Genomic DNA, 15,409 nt, shown 5'->3' on the forward strand with positions numbered 1-15,409 from the left:
GCTTCCAAAGAGCGCGCAGGATTGAACTTGAGCTATATATAGGCTAGATGCCGGAGGAGTGGAACCCCTCCTTCGTTGCGCTGTGCCGTCAATAGCCTACGACGTGCCTATGCAGGGCAGCACTTTCATACCGATTGTGCTCGCTGTGGGAGAGCACACATCTAGCGCTCAGAACTATTTACACTAATAAAAAGTCTCAGCGGAATTGTTCAAATTTCATGTGTTTTCTTTTTATGGAACAGTTCTATCAGTAAGAATAATTTACTGTTTTGAACAAACAGCAAAACGGAGCTGGGAGGTGGTCTCTGGAACCCTATTTTCGGGCGTGTAATTGTCCATTCTTGCAAATTGTTTTATTTGGGCCTAAAGTAGGCCTACATATTAATACGCAATGGAGACCTGTAAAGCCCGATATCCATATTATAGGCCCACAGCTTAGTTCCATTGAATAGGCCTGCTCTGTTCAAATAAAATAATTAGGCTACTCTTTAGGGTTATCAGTCTAATGTCCTGTTAAAAATAATCAACATTTTTAAATAACCAACCATTGGTGAAATATGAGTTATTTAAATGAGTAGGTAAGATCGTTTCCCGCGTTCAAAAGGATTTGTTTTCAAGTGCGTCCGCACCAACGTCTAACTTTAAGTTCTCTCTTCGTTAAGTCATGTGGTGCCACATAAAGACAGCATTATTGTAGAACATAAAGCAGACAACAGTCGCATTTGGAAAAGCCTACTATTTTCGGCATCAGTGTCCTTTAGTAGCCTATGCAGGACATATGCAGCGTGATCAACAACATGTATGCTACATTTCTTTCATTAGCAGACGCTTTTATTCAAAGCGACACACAAATAGTGTTTACAGAAAGTACAGCAGAAGACCAAGGGTCAGTAGTGAATGGCAGTATTTCGAGTTGAGGACCGTCTGTGAACAATACGCTAATGGGCCTATCCTCCTTATACTAGGATTACCTCATAATGCATGCAAGTGCTACAAAAAGGCCTATAGGTCGATCTTGCGTGTGACAACACACAGATGGCACACACACAAACACAGACGCCCTGGACACGCACTCCGTGTACGATTACGCTTCAGTTTAGGGCAGAGAAGGTTATATTGTCTATTCGGGAATTTGACGACCATATCCACCAAACATGAGACAAACTCATAATTCTATGAACCAAGCCGTGCAATGCAGATGTTTTGACAGCCGAGTTCTGAGTTAGGGGAAGGTTTTCCTTACACAGTTACGTAATAGCGGAGCTCTGTTACGCCACTGGATTTTGTCCATGTCACCTCGCAACATTCTGTTGCTTTAGTTACGACGTGACTTGTGGCCTGTAGCCTACTAAATAAATAAATACATCTAAATAAAAAAGGCCGACTCTCCACTCAAAAAATGTGAGATGACATTAGCTATAATATGACCTATTCATACAGTTCGATTTTCTACATCACATGTTTACAGAGTTCCATTGATTCAAGCAGTTGCAAAAGAAAATAGTGCCGTTTTTAAAACATGCCTTGAAGGAAATAAGCACTGTATGTTTCATTGTAAAAATGTGTAGCAAAATGTTGCAGGATGTTTCTGTGCATGTTGAAGATTACCCTCAGTAGCTCTTTTTCCTACACACACATGTACACACACATGCACAGACACACACACTCACACACTCACACCTGTCCCATAAAACAGGTCACACATATGTTATCACACAAACACATTGGTACACACTCTCTCTCTCTCTCTCTCTCTCTCTCTCTCTCTCTCTCTCTCTCTCTCTCTCTCTCTCACACACACACACACACACACACACATTTTATCACTAACGTTATCATACACAGATATACATTATTTTACATTTTACATTTAATCCTTATTTCTCACACACACACCACACACACCGCACACACACACACCTGACCCAGAAAAGAGGTGGCGTGAAACATGAATGAGAGAGAGAGAGAGATGTCAACATCAGCAGGAGACCACATTACTGTAATCTGTGTTGGTAAGAAGAGAAGGAAGGAGACTGAGAGGGAGACAGGGAGGGAGACAGAGAGACAGGGAGGGAGACAGAGAGACAGGGAGGGAGACAGAGAGACAGGGAGGGAGACAGAGAGACAGGGAGGGAGACAGAGAGACAGGGAGGGAGAGAGAGAGACAGGGAGGGAGGGAGAGAGACAGGGAGGGAGACAGAGAGACAGGGAGGGAGACAGAGAGACAGGGAGGGAGACAGAGAGACAGGGAGGGAGACAGAGAGACAGGGAGGGAGAGAGAGAGACAGGGAGGGAGGGAGAGAGACAGGGAGGGAGACAGAGAGACAGGGAGGGAGACAGAGAGACAGGGAGGGAGACAGAGAGACAGGGAGGGAGACAGAGAGACAGGGAGGGAGACAGAGAGACAGGGAGGGAGGGAGAGAGACAGGGAGGGAAACAGGAAGGGAGAGAGGGTCTGTTGTCACCAATTAGTTGGTGTTACACCTATGGCGACACCTAAACATCTCACCTCTGCTCTGATACACACATACACCACACACACGAACACACACAGAAGCATGAACACATACACAGAAGCATTAACACACACACACGTACACACACCTCGTTCTTTGCTGTCTGCAAAGGTACTGTACTGTGCCCACATAGATCACAGTCTGTAAAAGACTGTATTCCTGTTCCCCACGAGTCTCACACACACACACCACACTCTCCGTAATGGACATGGACCATAGTCATCTCACCTTCGACATACAGCACACACATGCAGAGCACACGCACACACAGACACAAGCGAAACAGCCACACACTCTCGCAACCCCCCCCCCCCTCCTCCTACCTCCCTCTGCTCTTCTTCTTCACTTAAGAGGGAGGAGGGGGGCTGAGTGATGGCTGCCAGATGGGAACTGACCTATTGAAGGGAAATGACTCATGAGATAACTAGTTCTCTTGCTGAAAGACTCCTCGTCTTGCTCTCTCTCCTCCTGCTCCTCCTCCTCAGTCTCATCCTCAATTTCCTCCCATTCCTCCTCTTCCTCCCCCTCTCCCTCTTCCACTTCCTCCTCTTCTGTCTCCTCCTCTTCCTCCAACCGGTCAGACACAGCTCTCTTCATACAATCAGTGAACGATCTGCGTCTTGTCGCCGCGGGCTACGGTCCAGACTCCTGTTGTTTTCAGATCTGCCGTCCAGATCCTGGTTCCTCTCCAAGCTGCAGAGCCCTCCGGCTGCCATCCTCCAGAGAGACTCCTGCCATACTGCATACTGTAGATATGACATCATTCTAGACAGCCATGTTCGGTTTAGAGCTAATCAAATGCTGTCCGTCATGAAAGCGATTGCAAGGGTGCTTCATACATACACACACACCAGAACAAAAAAGAAGTCACTGGGAGAATGAGGTAGACAGATAAAAGCATACTTTGAAAAAGAGAGGGACTGTTCCAACAAACTCTCTTTCTCCCTCTCTCTTTTTCTGTTTCTCTCTCTCTCTCTCTCTCTCTCTCTCTCTCTCTCTCTCTCTCTCTCTCTCTCTCTCTCTCTCTCTCTCTCACACACAACACACATATACTTTCTCTTCCAGTCTCAGGAATCATCCATGTGTATGTGTTTGTGTCTCCATAGCGATCTGTGTGTGTGTGTGTTTGTAGTGATCAGCATTCATGTCTCCAAAGTGATCAGGGTGTGTGTGTCTGTAGTGACCAGTATGCGTGGGTGTCTCCATAGTGACGTGTGTGACAGCTTCCGCTTGCTGTTGGAGCATCTTTAATCATACATAATAGAGAGTGTTGATGTGGTGGCGGAGTCACAGCACACTGGTGATTGGTGTAATTAATGCTCATCAGCACTGACTGAAGAGGCTTCCTGGTGAGATGCACTGGAGACATACAGTATATGGAATATTTATAATTAGCATACCAACCTATAGGTGTTAGGCCTCTGTGTTTCAAAGTGTTCACTCAACCTAGCCTAACAGAACGAGAGCAATCACAACACAACACAAACAAAAGCATTTCAAATAGATCAATTATAAAATATAAAATAAGGTTGATGGAGTATGCGACAACAACTAAAAGGGTTGGTGAAAGAAGCTTCACGAATCAGTTAACGTTAGCCGACGTGAGGTGTAGATGAACGGATGCTGAACTGTTCAGCAACTGAACGGTCGGACAACGTGTACTCTTTCGAAAACGGGAGGTTTTACATATTGAGATTTACATACGAACGTCTCAAGACCATTTCCCCTAGGGGAGAGGGGTGAAGAGGGAGATGATGGCAGGATGATCAGTCCTTAAGTATCTCGAGGCCTTTTCTGCAAGGTGGGGATTTTCTAAATGTCGGAGAGTGAACTGAGTTGGCAGCCAGTGACTTTTGAGGCAAAGCACCGAGTTGCAAGCATGCTGTCTGCATTGCGCTGCTGTTATACTGCCAGACCAAACAGATATTGAAAAAGTGAGGACACTTTTCATCACAGCCAAGTAGAGACATGGAGCATCCCTCTTCCAGGCGTTTATAGCTAGAGCAAGAAACAGAGTCTTGGATGTACTACACACAACACGATCAGAACCAGATGGGTTACATAACATGGGCTACCGTCTATCTATCATGTGTGGGAGAGGGGAAAGGAGAGGTTGGAAAGAGAAATAACTGATTAATGACAGTTATTGTGTTATAACAACGATCTGATTAACGGCTTAAGGTTTCATAACTGTACATTTACATTTATTCATTTAGCAGACGCTTTTATCCAAAGAGACTTCCAAGAGAGAGCTTTACAAAGTGCATAGGTCATTGATAATAACAACAAGATAGTCCCATTGCGGGTAGCCAAAACAAGAAGCACACATTGTGAACAACCAACATATAAGCGCCAAAGGGAAGAACCTACGAGCATGAGAGCATGTAGTTAAGCAAGTTACAATTAAACAACATGAATCTCTAAGTGCAATTGTACCTGTAGAAAAAGCAAGCAACAGTAAAAATAAAAATAAGATTAACTAAAATAGAATATTTCGCAGCGAATACAACAGTTTAAATCAGTTACCACTAACCAACAAGGGCAACAAAGTCTCTAAGCAAGAGTCATTGTGATCCATGAGGAAACAAGCATTGGGTTCAGCAAACCATTCCTAAGTATCGTTGTACTGTAGTTACAGCTTTCTCAATCGTTTTGGTTCAGTTCTTAAATTCACATTATTTCGTACTTTTTTCAAAACAAGTTCAAATATCTAAACAATGAGTTTTGATTTTAGCATATTGCATGTTTTGTGAAAGAGTAATTACAACCGTGTATAATTTGCATTGTGGCCTGCTGATTAAAACGGATGAGTCGATTCTTAGTGAAATTCTCCTACTCTTCACAACTTCTTGGTCATTCAACATGAGAGCCATCACATGGAAAATTATCCATTCAAATATCGAAATCTGTAAGACATGCATGTATAGTCTATCAGGGGCGTTTCTACACGGGGGCCCACAGGGGCCAGTGCCCCTGTAAAAATGTCCCTGGCCCCACCTGTGGCCCCCCTGAGCTGACTGAAAAAAACATGTTTTTCTTCTTCTGGTAGTCATCATGAACCGAGGAAGGGACATTGCAGCCTTTTTTGCCCCACTAAATAAAAAAGTTAGAGAAACATATCAAGGTATTGAGAGAGTTGAGGAGCTGGAAGAGGGAGAGCCAGCATTTTGTATAATTTTTATGTAAAGCAAAATTAAAGTATTTATGTTTAAATATCCTTTGTGTCTGTTTTTTAATGTGCCCGTCTGATTAAACACTGCCCCCCCCCCCCCCCCCCTTGGCCCCCCCAGTAAAATTAGTCTAGAGCCGCCACTGAAGTCCATTAATTAAACAGGGATCCACTTGATCTCCATCATAACAAGTATAACAGTGTTCTGTCTTTGTGAGTCCTTCTCAAATTGCTTTTGCCTTGATAAACACCACAAGCACTCAACACGGCAAACAAAATTACATTTGGTCTCAATGGATACAAATCATTTATATAGCTGCGAGTCTCTTCTGACCACGTTAAACCTCTTTGCACAATTGTTTATCCAGAAATCCCTCTTCATTCATGCATAACAGGTATAGCCTACACCCTGCAATGCGCCTTGTAAGGAGATGTTTTCCTCACTGCGTTGACGCATCCAGTGTAGCTGCTGATAGCATGTGGTTGGAATGACAAGAAGGAACAGAGCCATCAACCAAAACATACATCTAACATACATCCAACATAAAAACATACATCCAACATAAAAACATACATCCAACATAAAAACATACATCCAACATAAAAACATACATCAAACATAAAAACATACAACTTTGTGTGTTTTGGATTTGAATTAGTTACATTGAATTTTTTATTATATTGGGAAACCACAAAGACTGTGGCTCGAGATACTGCAAAGACTGCAGCCTGTGTTCAGAAGTATTTTTTAAACTTTGATTACTTATAATATTGTTTTTATGGATTTCATTCAAAGCACTTTGAGCTGCAAATCTTGTATGTATATAAATCAATTCCATAAAGTCCATACATAAAATGAAGTTTTCAAATAATGAATCAATACACAACAGCCCAACAAATACTACCAACCAATCACAGCAATACACCCTGACATAGTTCCCCCTCTTTTATCTGCCTGAGCCATTTATTGATACAATAAGATCAGCTTATCCCCTAAAAGAATGTTACACATTAGACTGTCATTTCCCAAAATGACTGTTTTTTTACAACAGCAGTATTACTGCTAATCAATAGCGGGAATATCCAGAAACAAAAGGCTTTGGATATATACAGTTTACACCTTATTTATTTACACACAAAGAAATACAAACAACTGTAAAGAACAATGAGCTACTAGCAATGTACAAAAGCAGTTGCACCGTGAACAGGCAGTCACATGTCTGTCTCAACTTACTAATACTGGCTGCTGGCTGTTTCCATAACAACTTCCTGTCTCTTTTTCCAGATTTTATTTGAAGCAATTGATCTGTATCTCATTGTTACAGCAATAACAGTTATTAAACTGTTCTTTGAAGCTGTGGATCAGCTTGTTATTATTGATAATATTTGTTGAGCAGTTGTTTGAAGGTGCTGATGAGCTTGTCAGCTCAATCGCTTTGTCCGTGTTTCGGTTTGCACATCCATTGTTTCATATTTCATACACATTAAGCCGTAGAGTAAACAGAAAATCTGTCATAAAACGACAGATTGGTTTAAATAAAAATCCACAATGAAAAAACCTGAGGTAGTCCATGTAATTTCATGTCTTGAACATTAAAGTACCTCAGCAATGAAAAAAACAATTTCATTATAGTAGACAATATAGGCACAGAACTGTTCAAGAGGATAAACTATTTCAATAGCTGTATGTACTTATTGGTCATTGCGTAAGGATTGATGGAAAAACCATGATGGTTTGATGAAGGTTGTTGACTTTGTGTTAGGTTTGTGTTTTGTGACCCTGGGTTTCAGTTCGGGTCTGCATGTGTTGTGGAAACCATTGTTCCTCTCCTCTAGAACAGTATAAATATCAGTTGAGGTTCTAAAAAAAAAAGAAAAGCTTATTAGACAAGCAGCTGACGTGAGAGTTCCCCCAGCGATACCAATAAAGTTTCTCTGAGCCCAGTTAACGGAATTCATAGTGAATAGATCCAGCAATAATAACAGACAGCCAACAGGTGTTCGGTATTCAATCAGGGGAATATAACATAATGGAGCAGGCAGCCATGGTATGATGGGAAGGAGGAGCACATCAGGTCCACTAGAAACTAGGCCTGACAAACTGGTCAACTGTTCTGACAACTGTTCTATACGGGACTGTCACTAACACATATTACATCAGAAACACATAACAAATAGACTGTTGCTCTTGTTGGTTAGTGGTAGCTGATTTAAACTGTTGTATTATATTTAATCCTATTTTTATTGCTTTCCTACAGGTACACTAGCACTTAGAGATTCATGTTGTGTAATTGTAAGTTGCTTAACTACATGCTCTTATGGTTTCTTCCCTTTAGCACTTATTTTTTGGTTGTTCACAAAGTGTACTTCTGTTTTTGGCTACCTGCAATGCTTTGGGGCTATCTTGTTGTTATTATCAGTGACCTATGCACTTTGTAAAGCTCTCTCTTGGAAGTCGCTTGGATAAAAGCGTCTGCTAAATGAATAAATGTAAATGTAAATTTAAGATGGAATACATGAACAGATACAGTATGAGGCAATAGCAAATCAACTAATGATTAACATAAGAACATCAAATCTTTGATTTCTCTTCACATATTCATTGTGATGAAGTGAATTCTGTTTGGAACAATGTGCTTAAGCAGTCGTTAAATGGTACAGGAGAGAGATAGTGTCCTGGTGTTTCAAACAGGGTCCAAGCTTCACAGAATCCTCTCCAACTACAGAAGACACCTGCTGGAATCAACACTCAGAATGAACTAGTTTCAAGTCAGAAAGAATCATTCAGTGTTCCAAGCAAAACCTCTTGCAGAGCTGAAACAATGTAGTAGAACATTCTGTCTGTATTATTTTGGTCCAAATTTAGTCATTTACTTAGACATGAACATTGTCATTAAGTTTGATGATGTTAGCAGACGATTTCATCCAAAGCAACATCCACATAGTGCAACAGTCTGTGTTTACCAGACACAGGGCTGAGGAACAGTCTGTATACCAGACACAGTGCAGAGGAACAGTATGTATACCAGACAACAGTGCAGAGGAACAGTATGTATACCAGACAACAGTGCAGAGCAACAGTCTGTGTTTACCAGGCACAGCAACATTTTGGGTACTACGCATGAGATTAGTTGTTGTTGTGTATTCCTGCCTTCTGAGCCCCGGGACATTAAAAGGAAACTGACAGTTAAGACATAATGGCTGGCACCTTTATCCTCACAGCTGTGGCCCTGAGACAATACATAGCATTACGCTATCACACAAACTTAATTAGCTCTATTCAATGTAATTTCCTGTAGGATACATTGTGTGGGTTTTACAGTGTGTGCATATGTGTGTGTGAGAGTGCAAACCAGTGTAAGCGAGAACTTGTGTGTGTGGGTGGGTGAGCAGCTTTCTTGCTGAGGTTTGGACAATCTTTCCATCAGTGTTACAAAGCAGGTTTGTTTAATGAAGCGTTTGAGTTAATCTGGTGCTCAGACAAAGGTCCAGACACACAGCTGATGCTGGAACAGTGTACAGTGCCTTGGTGAGAACCACCAGGGACACGCTTCCCTCCCTCACACTACCTGCTACAGCCCCCTCCCTCACACTACACCCCCCTCCCTCACACTACCTGCTACACCCCCCTCCCTCACACTACACCCCCTCCCTCACACTACCTGCTACACCCCCCTCCCTCACACTACACCCCCCTCCCTCACACTACCTGCTACACCCCCCTCCCTCACACTACACCCCCCTCCCTCACACTACCTGCTACACCCCCCTCCCTCACACTACACCCCCCTCCCTCACACTACACCTCCCTCCCTCACACTACCTGCTACACCCCCCTCCCTCACACTACACCCCCCTCCCTCACACTACAGCCCCCTTCCTCACACTACCTGCTACACCCCCCTCCCTCACACTACACCCCCCTCCCTTACACTACACCTCCTTCCTTCACACTACCTGCTCCACCCCCCTCCCTCACACTACACCTCCCTCCTTCACACTACCTGCTACACCCCCCTCCCTCACACTACACCTCCCTCCCTAACACTACCTGCTACAGCCCCCTCCTTCACACTACCTGCTACATCCCCCTCCCTCACACTACACCTCCCTCCCTTACACTACACCCCCCTTCCTCACACTACACCTCCCTCCCTCCCTCCCTCACACTACCTGATACACCCCCCTCCCTCACACTACACCTCCCTCCCTCACACTACCTGCTACGACCCCCTCCCTCACACTACACCTCCCTCCCTCACACTACCTGCTACACCCCCCTCCATCACACTACACCTCCCTCCCTCACACTACCTGCTACACCCCCCTCCCTCACACTACACCTCCCTCCCTCACACTACCTGCTACACCCCCCTCCGTCACACTACACCACCCTCCTTCACACTACCTGCTACAGCCCCCTCCCTCACACTACACCTCCCTTCCTCACACTACCTGCTACACCACCCTCCGTCACACTACCTGGTCATACATGTTTGTAATTTAGGAAGGAATGAATAATCAATGGCAGGAAAGGTAGGGGACGAAGGATCCCAGAAGGGAAGGAAGTAAAGCAACAAGGACCAAGAGAAGGAAAGAAGGAATGAAGGAAGAAAGGAAGACAAAGTTAGGCAGGAAGGACGATTACATACTCAGGGCCTCATTTACTAACAGGCGCCCATTTCAGGCGTAAAATAGTGATTTCTCCCGTCTTTTATTGGCGCGCTAAAGGCGGAGTAGGGCGCTGATTGCCCGACGAGGATCTGGTTTGATAAATACCACGCAAAATGTGGAAATACACCCTGCGCTATTTGCGGTTGGGCAAAGGCGCAGATTAAGCTGCCGTCGCAATGTTAGTGAATGAGGCCCTCAGTCTCTTTAGCAGCATGTGAATGAGTGTCTCGTCTGTACGAACATCCCAGCTTGTGTAAGTATGTGAGGTAGTTAGGGTAATGTGGTTGTGTAAGTATGTGAGGTAGTTAGGGTAATGTGGTTGTGTAAGTATGTGAGGTAGTTAGGGTAATGTGGTTGTGTAAGTATGTGAGGTAGTTAAGGTAATGTGGTTGTGTAAGTATGTGAGGTAGTTAGGGTAATGTGGTTGTGTAAGTATGTGAGGTAGTAAGGGTAATGTGGTTGTGTAAGTATGTGAGGTAGTTAGGGTAATGTGGTTGTGTAAGTATGGGAGGTAGTTAGGGTAATGTGGTTGTGTAAGTATGTGAGGTAGTTAGGGGTAATGTGGTTGTGTAAGTATGTGAGGTAGTTAGGGTAATGTGGTTGTGTAAGTATGTGAGGTAGTTAGGGTAATGTGGTTGGGTAAGTATGTGAGGTAGTTAGGGTAATGTGGTTGTGTAAGTATGTGAGGTAGTTTGGGTAATGTGGTTGTGTAAGTATGTGAGGTAGTTAGGGTAATGTGGTTGTGTAAGTATGTGAATAGCTAAGGGATGTGGCTGGTGGTTTCTTCTCATAAGTGTCTTCTTAGATGTTGGGCCGAGAGGTTATCTAAGTTGCTGTGAATTGATTTCCTGTTCTCAGTCATGATACACGAACCCTCCTGGGCATAGTACAGGGAGGGGCCATTGTGTAACTTTGTTCAGTGTCCAACCCAACACACACCACACACTCTGACCACAAACACACCCGCCAACGCACATATACGCTCCCACTCAAACACACCCTCTCCCAACACACCCCTTTCATAGACACACACACACAAACAACGGGCTAACTAACACACGCACGCTCGCGCGCAAACCGAAACGACCTGCCTTGTGGTCACATGATGATGCCCCTGCCCTGAGGAGAGATGATTTCAGCCAACTGGCGTGTCACTTCCTCCTGAGGGCAGGAGCCAATGATTGAGGCACGGTGATGAAGCATCTTTATTCAGCTGTGAGTAGATCATCCCAGACATTGTGTGTTCCTTCGGACCGTCACACACCCTCCCCACCACACTGCTGCCTGTGTGAGCCGCGAGAAGAGCCTTGTGGCATGACTAACCAGTACTGAGAAGAAATGACTGTGAGTAATGAGGCTGGGATGAGAGAGAACACAGTCAATCTTCTTGATAAGAACACAGGAAATCGAGACGCTGCCAAACCATAACTCACATTCAGAGATTCAGAAAGAAAACAAGAATGGAGGAAAGGAGGAAAGGAGAGAGAGGGAAGGAGAAAAGGAAGGAGGGAGGAGAGAAGCGCTATGTTACAATCTACAGGTCTACACACTTCCAGACCTTTAGCCCTCTAGACCTCCAGACCCCCGGTCCTCCAGACCCCCGGTCCTCCAGACCCCGGTCCTCCAGACCCCCAGTCCTCCAGACCCCCAAACTTTCAGTCCTCCAGACCTCCAGTCCTCCAGACCTCCAAACCTCCAGTCCTTCAGACCTCCAGTCCTCCAAATCTCCACTCCCCAAATCTTACAGAACATCAAACTTCGTGACCTCCAGCCCTACAAGCCTCCAGGACAGCCCTTCATGCCCCTGCTCAGATCCAGATGAAGAGGACGTAATGATGGGGTCACCTCCTTTGTAGTGTTGCTCCAGCTGTGATTCCCAGTGCCTGCTTCTGTTTAGCTTCACGCTGTGTTTATGTGATCTGTCCATTGTGTTAGGTGCGTGTTTATGTACTCTGTAGGTTAGGTTAAATCCCTTCCTGTGCAGTAGCTACAGTAGCTGATCTCCATCCTGTGAATTGAATGGCAAAACAGCTCGTCAGCAGAACAGCCAGTCAACTATTGGCTGCCAAATCGAACTGGGGCAGACAGTTCCATTCTTACCGACTGGCGCAATCTTGCTGACTATTCCAGTCTTGCTGACTGTTGAAGACTTGCAGACTGTTGACAGTGGAGGTAATACATACGAGACTAGAGCACAGCCCTGCTCAGAGAGAACAGACAGACAGACAAGCAAACAGACAGGCAGACAGACAGACAGACAGGCAGGCAGGCAGGGAGGCAGAGACAGACAAGCAGACATACATACATACATACATACAGACAGGCAGGCAGGCAGGCAGGCAGGCAGGCAGGCAGGCAGGCAGGCAGGCAGGCTGACAGACAGACAGACAGACAGACAGACAGACAGACAGACAGACAGACAGACAGACAAACAAGCAGACAGACAGACAGGCAGGGAGGCAGGGAGGCAGGGAGGCAGGGAGGCAGAGACAGACAAGCAGACAGACAGACAAGCAGGCATGCAGGCAGGCAGACAGGCAGGCAGGCAGGCAGGCAGGCAGGCAGGCAGGCAGGCAGGCCAGCTGACAGACAGACAGACAGACAGACAGACAGACAGACAGACAGACAGACAGACAGACAGACAGACAGACAGACAAGCAGATAGACAGACAAGCAGACAGACAGACAGGCTGGTAGGCCTCCCTCTCCTCTTTCTTAGCCTGGTCCTAACCAGACTCTCGTACATTTCATTTGTACTATTGGATCTGCCTAGAGCCACTCAGATCTGCCAAAACCAATTACTAGTGTTCGTCTTAGTCAATTCCTTCACTACTGTAACAGAGCTAGCTGCCGTAGCTGGAAAATCCAACTGTTCCCGAACCCCGTGGGGAGTAGGGCCACAACATCATGGCCACCAACAAAACTCAGCAAAGCTTGTTCTTGCTCCGGCTTTAGTTTATGGATATTTGGCAGTGTTGCCACAACGGACCGAATGGCTTTGCTCGCATCTTTCTCCGCCGCCATTACCAAACTACAACACAAACTAGCGCACGACATCAACGTCATCGTTGTCAGCCACTCCCTTTGTTCTGGAGACATCTGACTTACGTACATCATGGCCAGACCTAGTACAGAAGCAAAATCTAAATTGAGCGGAAGTACGTAGGAGGGCAGAGCCAGGCTACCTCTTTCTACCTCTCCTCTCTCCTCTACCTCTCCTTTCTCTGCACCCTCTCTCCTCTCTCTGCCTCTTTCACCATCATTTTCTCTCTCTCTAGCGAGGTCAATGTGTGCTTTCCCGTAGATGGATAGAAAATAGAAATTCCTGGTCTGATTAAAGTCTTCTACTTCCTGGAGAAAAAAGAAGCTACGAGGAGAAGACATCATCGTCTCTCTCTCTCTATCCAGTTCTCATCGTATCATTTAACCTCTCATTGCCTTTCTCCCTGTTCCTCCATCTCCTTTTCTCCTTGAGCCCATGGTGGACAGGGAGGAACAACCGTTAATAGAATATCCCGGTGACCTCAGGCGACTAGAAAGGCCACACGTTCATGTGTGTTAAAGGGCAACTAGAAAAGCACGTCTTGAATGAAACGCTTGTGACTGTATTCTCTCATGTCTTTTCACATGTTATACAGACAGACAGAGGAGGGCATCCCGACTTGGCTGTGGGACACGCCTCGCAACTCAAGAAGATCCCGAATCGTCCAATACAGAGCCTCTCCTGGAGGAAGCTGCCATTTGCAAAGGGAGGATTGTTGATTGGTTTCCTGACACATTCAAAGAAGAGGAAGGGACAGGAGGAGGACAGATGAGGGGAGGAGAGGAAGGCAAGATTGAGGATGACTAGTTGATGTGTGGCCTTGGGAGTCTGTTTAGTCAATACAGGTTGGGAGAAAAAAACGAATGATCCTTTGGAATTATACATGGAACATAAGATGTTTTATTGTAACACGTGCACACCTGGAGAAAAATGGAGAAAACATAAATAGTTCAAGTTCAATTCTTTTAATGTCAGATGCACAGAACAACACAGGGTCAGACTGGGCACTGAAATTCTTAGGACAAGACAACACAAAGCAACATGGCATAACATAAAACAAGTACACAGAACATAAATGCAGCAACAATGAGAATAAAGTATTTGATAATTGGAGTAGCCTTGAGTAGAATCAAATAGAACAGTAGAGCAGAGAAAAGTCGAAGATACCAAATAAGAACAGAGTACAGCAGAGCATTCGATTCCCATTGGGAAGGGATTTTCTATCACCAAACTAGCAATTTAGCACGATTACTAAAGGACAAGGTGTAATGGCGGCTGGAAATGGTGCCTGTCTAGATTTGATCAAACTCGTTTTTCTATTAGTGATGGTGGTGTTTACATTAGATTATGTCAGTAATGTTCCGACCATAACTTGTGATCAATTTAATAACAGTACCAATTTATTTCCTTCAGAGCAAAATCTGTACACAATTTTTGCACCCCAGTGTACATATTGTTAGGTTATTCAATTGTCAGATGTTAGGTGAATTAAGCAGTGTCATTCCAAAGTCTTACTTTTTAAATTGTCTCGTAGATTGCAGGTTAGGACAGTATTTAGTATAGGTTTAGATATCTGTTTATTGGTATTCCAATGTACCTGTCCTTACATATGGCAACAAAGTAGAAAAACCCAGCTATGCAGTAACTCACCACAACAAGTCGTTATTTGCCTTTGACAAACAGAATATTTTTCTTAGACGTCGATAACAGTACTTTGATTCTAAGAAAAAGGAGACAGGGAGAGAGAAATGCAACAGTGACCACGTTGTCCTCAAGGGAGACAAGATATTTCCACATCTTATCTGTAATCCAATTCAACATCCCAGGAACATCTTCAGAGCCTCTGCTCTGAGTGTGAGACCGTTCCGGTGGTGAACAGCGTGAGCGGGTGACTCACGGCCAAGCCAGTGCTCTCAAAACAACATTAACAAAACAACAACATTAACCCCCCCAGTAGACACAGAGTTCTTTAATTTGATGAACCAGCGCTTATTTTACTATCACTGT

Source organism: Hypomesus transpacificus, chromosome 4, assembly GCF_021917145.1.
Source record: "Hypomesus transpacificus isolate Combined female chromosome 4, fHypTra1, whole genome shotgun sequence".
Classification (NCBI taxonomy): domain Eukaryota; kingdom Metazoa; phylum Chordata; class Actinopteri; order Osmeriformes; family Osmeridae; genus Hypomesus; species Hypomesus transpacificus.